Source organism: Caloenas nicobarica, chromosome 1 (assembly GCF_036013445.1).
Source record: "Caloenas nicobarica isolate bCalNic1 chromosome 1, bCalNic1.hap1, whole genome shotgun sequence".
Taxonomy (NCBI): Eukaryota; Metazoa; Chordata; class Aves; order Columbiformes; family Columbidae; genus Caloenas; species Caloenas nicobarica.
Genome location: NC_088245.1, coordinates 58,744,183 through 58,750,182, shown reverse-complemented (window position 1 = coordinate 58,750,182; position 6,000 = coordinate 58,744,183). Strand labels below are relative to the sequence as shown.

The following is a 6,000-nucleotide window of genomic DNA, read 5'->3' as shown; positions in this document are numbered from 1 at the left end:
GTTTCTAACTCCTCCTGCTTATTCCCCATGCTGCGCGCATTGGTGTACAGGCACTTCAGGGAGCGAGCCGAGTACACCGATTTCACCCTAGGGGCCTGAGGGGCCTCCCGGTCTTTATGTATTCCAGCACGCTGCCCCACTGATGCAAGCCCAGCTACAACTCCATCCCCCTTCTCTTCTAATTGAACTGACTCTATGACAGCATGGTTCACCGCGAGGTGTGTGAAGGAAAAGCCTCCTTGAGATCGGCCCTCAGGAGTATTTTGGGTCCCTGGCAGGTGCTCTGGGGCCCGGGTGGCACCCCTGCTGACAGGAGGCTCCTCTAGCAGGTCTCACGCCTCGGCTCCTGGGCTGGCACCCGGCCTGCAGCGAGGCACAGCCTGTCGCGCTGGCACTGCCCCGCCGCCCCTCACGCACCCCGAGGGCGGTTACCCCTCCCCTCCGCTGGGGGGCAGCGGGGGTCGCACACACCTGCCCCCGCCCCTCTGCGGGCGGTGCGTCCGCGGGGCGCATGCGCGCCGGCTGCCCAGCGCCCCGCCCGCCCGGGTTGGCTGAGGGGACTCGGCGTGCTGGCGGCGGCCGCTCTCGCTGCGCTCGGCAGGTACGTGGCGGCGGGGCTGCATGGCCCCGCTGGCGGGACGGGCACGGCCGAGCGGGCCACGGCTCCCCGCCAGCGCCGCCGCACCTGCCTGGCGCCCCGCCGCCGGGAGCCTGTGCCCGGGCGGGCGGAGCCGGCGCCGCCTGGGGGGGCTGCCCCTTGCTGAGGTGCGGTGGCCGGGCTCGGGAGGGCTTCCCCGGGCGGGGGGATGTCGGGGTGGGAGGTCTCCTCCGGGAAGAGCGCGGGGGCAGGTGGCGGCCCGGGCTGTGCTGTTGGGGCCGGTTGCGGCGGGAAGGCGTCGCTGGCCCGGGCGCTCCCGGCTTGGTCGGGGCTTGCGGGGGTGCGGCGCGCTCGGCCCCCAAATCTAGCCGCGGTCGAATGCAGAACCGGGCAAAAGTAGTTCTCGGGGGTCACCGGCACGCGTCGGGCGCACCTGCCGCGGGAGAGCCGGCGGCGGACAAAGAGCCGTCGCACGCCCGGGGCCGGCGGCTCGGGGCAGCCGTGCCCCCTCAGCGCCCTTCCGAGGCGGGTGGCGAAGGGAGTGGAGTCCGGGCCGGAACGACTAAAATGAGGAGGGGCGTGTTTGCCAGAAGAAGCTGAGCCGGTGCTGAAATCTTCTCCTCCCCTCACAAACCCCTCGGCCGGTGGGGCGGGCAGGGCGGCTCGGTGGGTTTCCGAACTTCGCCCCGCTCCGCCTGGGCCCGGGGGTGCCCGGAGCAGCGCGGGTGGAGGCCGGAGCGGAGTTTCGCTTGGTGGGACTGTGGAGCTGCGCTCGCCCGTAGCGTTTCTGGTTGCTCTAAGGTCTTAAGCGTAATATTGAGGTTAATACCTAGTCGCCGATAAGTAGTCTTGTAAGCTGTAGTAGATAAGTGGCAGGGATTTCGGTTAACCTGAATTTCGTAACGCAGGTACGTTAGACAATAAGGTGCAGAAAAGAGATTCTGGTTACAAGTTGATTGCAGGTGATGAGCTGCGCAGAAATTTGTGCTGCCAAAGTGCTGATGCTCTACGAGTTTCCTGAGAGTCGCCGGGCTCTGGAAGCAGGAGAACACCGACTCGCCAAAGCCTCAGTGATACCCTCAATGCTTGTCTTGTTGACTTCCTCGGTTTGAGAGTGTTGTCTGTTTTGTTTGCAGATAGGATACGAAGCTTTATATTGCTTTGTTTGTTGGCATGTTTTTAGGAAGTCTTGAAAACAGTGATCTAGATAGCTAAAATAATTAATCTTCCACAGGCTCACCTGTAACTGTGAAATTATCAGCTTCTCTTTTTGAAGCAGATGTAAGGTTATTCAGCCTTGAAGCAAGTATTGGCAGCTACCATCTGTTCAAATATTCCTCAGTAAAAGACAGGGCAAAACCTGAGGTCTTGTTGCTTTAATATTTTTATTGTTATTTTTATTGTAGATCTGTTTAGTAAGCGCTGGGAAGGGTTAGAGTCAGGCCTGCTGTGTTTCTGTCTTGGCAGTCATTTATCTGCTCTGCTTGGTTAATGTTACCTAGTGAGCAAAGCACAATAAATAATTTACCATTCTCATTATGCTTTTAATAAATAACAAATGGGAGTGCACCTCACAGCTGCAACTGAAGTATCTATCTTGTTACAGTATATTTAAAAGAGGATTTTTTTTCTATAAGAAAACAATCGGAATAAGCCTTTTGATTCTAAACTGCAGCTATCTTCATAGCTTCTATTGACTTGATTTAAAATGCATGTAAAATGCCGAATGAGCTGGTCTCACTATCCTCTTAAGTTTATGGATTTTCCCAGAAAAGAAACATGTGCTTTGGTGTTTTATTTTTAAGACCCTTTTAAATATGGCATTTAAAATCTTGTCTACTGTAACTTGACTAAAACTTGTATTAGACACTTTAATTGCACTTAATAATGTGCTAACCATTTTTTTCAGAAATTAAGAAAGTGTTCATTTAAATGCACTTGCAGATACTTTTAGAAAGCTTTATATACCATGAAAATTATGATCTTTTTTTACTCAAGTTTACTAGTTGAGTGTTTTCAGTGTTAATTGAAAAATGAGAGGATCTTTAGGTCCAAGCCTTGGCAAGAATGACACTGCAGTCACTGTTATCAGGCTTAAACCTGAGATGGGATTGTGAACTTGTTTCCAAGATAGGGCAGAACAGTGCTCTGTCTTGAAAAGAACGTCTGCAAAGATAGTCATATTTACAGCTAAATTAACTTGGTTTAGAGAGTCTTTGTGAACCAAACAGCCTTCTTCAAATGTTTGTTTACAGTAAAAGTTTGCAGTATTCTACCTTGCAAAGCATTGATTTTTCTCTCTAGTAAGTAGTATACTGTTTACCAGATTCTAAACCATGTTTATTTATAGGTTTCACAAACACTTCATAAATATAGATAGCTGAATCTTGTGTGCTCCTTGTTTGTGTAAGAGAGACACTTGCTGTCCGCATCTGTGTTTTTCAAGTTGAAGATATCCCTATAAAAAGTTTTCAAAAGAGATTGTTTTTAATCACCAGTTCAGCAAAACAAAAATTCTTTTAACTTTTATAAAATCTGGCTATCAAATAGATGAAGTGTTTCTCTAAACCAGCATGAAGTAGTGTTTTTGATGCCTAAAATGAGAATAAAGAACAGAAAAAGACATACATCATAGCATTATATGACAGCAGTAGTGGGAATGCATTTGTATTTTTGCTAGCTCTTAAGTTCTGTAGGCTTTACCTTCTGTATACCATTTTGCCTAATTTACCATCTGCTGGTAAGTACATAGTGTAAGGTCACTCACAAATAAAAGTAGAATATGTAAAGACTGGAGTAGTTCAGTGCTTAGCTTTTTCTTGTTGTAACTGCCTTGAAGAAAAATTAGTTGTGTATTTGGGCTCCTGAAGTAGAAATTTTTATCATAAGCGCAATACTGTAAAGGTGGGAGTTGTTTTCTGCAAACTTTAAGGGAATTTCTAAATTGTTGTGCCAAATCTTGAATTGTATTTGTGCAGTGAACTGGCATTGATAACAGTGTTTAAACTTGCTTGAGTTCTGTGGCTAAGCTTGAATATGAAACAGTTAAGGAAAAAAAAGTCCACCAAACTTCTGTGCCAACAGCTGATGAATATCTCATACTGGATAGGTATAATTGAATTGGTTAAGAACTTAAAATTAATGTTCATATATACCTTAAAACAATTTTGCCTTTTAAACTGCCTGCTTGCATCTGATAGGTATAGATATGGAGTCGTAGGACTTAATTGAACTGCGTCTTTAATAGATGTTTATTAGTCCGCTACTCTAATTCCCCACTGAGTTCTTTAGAGCTTAAAACATATTACATTCCAGACTGTATAATGCCAAATATTTCAAAACTTTTTTTTTTTTTTTTAACCCCACTGAGAAGAATGCAGGCCCAGTGTTGGGCTAATGCCAGTCCTTTTGAGGAACAGCTACAAAAAATCCACTTTCCAATCTCTCCCCAAAATAATGGAAGCAGACGTTGGAGTGTAATAAATGAAGTCCTTGAGACTATTACATTTTGAAAGGCCTGCTCTGTGAAGATTAAAACACTCTAGCTAATAGACACCTGTTTTTGCCAAGTGCTAACTAGAATTTACTTTTCCACAAAATGTTTAGAAACAGTAACTTCTTTTTCCTTATGTGATTTTTTTTTTTTTTTCCCCCTCACTTGAGGAGGTTAATGTTGTGATGGTGCTCTTTACTGTTAAAACTAAAAATGAGATTTTTGAAGTGTGGAATGTTTGGTGCTGGCATAGTTTTTAAATGGGCTGTGACAATTAAGACATTGTACAAAGTTGTCATCTTCAGCCTGTCTTGTATTTAAAAGCAGTCTCTGAAAGACAAACTTCAGAGTTTGTAATTGGCGGTTTTCAACAATACTATTTTTATTTATTTATTTATTTATTTGCTCTGGAAGAAAACAAACTACAGTAAATTACTGCTTTTCAGGGAGCTTACTGGTATCTAGTTATTGACTGCTTTGATTCAGACAAGTAGCTGAACTCCTCTTAGGGTAATAACAGGAAAATTAGATTAAGCATTTTGATTTGACTGCTGTTGAAAATGTTCACTGTCTTTGTTTCTTGTTAGAAGCTATAGAAACATGTTAAACTGATTTCTTTGTAGTATGTTTTTGTTCAGTATTAGATGAAATAACAAATTTGAGCATCGTTTCCTCATGAGGTTATGTGGATAGTCAGCAGTGCAAGTGTGGCAGCGGAGAGGTAGGGAAAAGCTGCAACATTTTGACGGCTTCCACCAAATTTGCATTATTTCCAGATAGAAGTATGAGGAAATTGATGTATTTTGTTGGTGTTTCATCCTAATTTATTCCAGTACTTGAATTTTATACGTCATCCAAATTGAATACTATCAACTAAGACAAAAATAATTGCCTATTTGGTAGGCACTAGTGCTGTTCCAAGCTTTCACCATACATTAATGTGGTAGAAGAAGTATTAAGAAAATTAATGATTTTGTTTAATAAGTGTGCTGCCCTGAGATGTCAGAATATCAGCTTTTGTTCACAGTAGCAGAATTACTACTAAAGAGTGCTGTGTCAACACTGTGGTTTTTTACACACTGTCAGCTGGGCTCCTAGTAAAGCTCTCTGCTCACCATGTGCTTTGTGTTCCTTCACAGCAAGGCTGCTCACTGCTGCCTTAGTCAATCATACGAACTCCCCTAAAGCTTTAACCAAACCTGTGTGTCTTTTATGACACTGAAATGTTTGGTATGTGTTGTGTTTGGGTTTTTTTGTTTGTTTGGTTTTGGTTTTTTTGTTTTTTGTTTTTCCTCCTTTTATTTACCATTACTTTTAAGAGTTCTTTCCCAAAAGAGAGCTTTTATTTTTAGGACCACCTAGCTTTTTGCATATACCTTTGGTTTCATTAATGCATAATGTGCATTCAACTGGTGCCTTGATGAAAAGCTCATGGTGTTGGTGAGTCTTGAAATGGAGATATTTAATATGGGCTTTTTTGTCTTGTATGGGTTGTGTACCCAGCTTCTGTGTGCTAAGTGAGAAGTAATGCTAGGAAAGAAAAAAGTTGTGAATGGAAAGTGTTTTACACAGATGGTATGCTTATGAGTGCCCATTTGACAGGCTATGGAAAAGTTTAGCTGAGGGACTTTATTTTTAGCTCTTCCAGGAATAACTTGTATAACTTTTTTACTTATTGTATCAGAAAGAGCGCCTTTTTTTTAATAACTGAGAAGACATGCATGGATTTATTTACTCATAAATCTCTCTTGTCTGTTTAGGCTGAGATTGATATTTAATGTGTAAGCAGAGTGATAGCCTTGTAAATAAAATTCAATAATCTTTTTTTGACTGTTAAAAATGCTGCAGGGTATAGGCAGGTTAGGTGGAAAAGCCATAGGAAAGGAGTTAAGTGGAACATTTCTCATAG

At 43.8% G+C, this 6,000-nt stretch overlaps 1 protein-coding gene across 2 annotated transcripts in view; it reads left to right on the top strand.

The window, feature by feature from the left end:
• The first annotated feature begins 538 nt into the window (after positions 1-538).
• RAB3IP (RAB3A interacting protein) overlaps positions 539-6,000 on the top strand; it is a 34,014-nt gene continuing 28,552 nt past the window's right edge. For both annotated transcript variants that reach the window (XM_065641349.1, XM_065641357.1), the window contains exon 1: positions 539-601. The gene's annotated coding sequence lies outside the window, so the exon portion shown is untranslated. The remainder of the gene's footprint in view (positions 602-6,000) is intronic.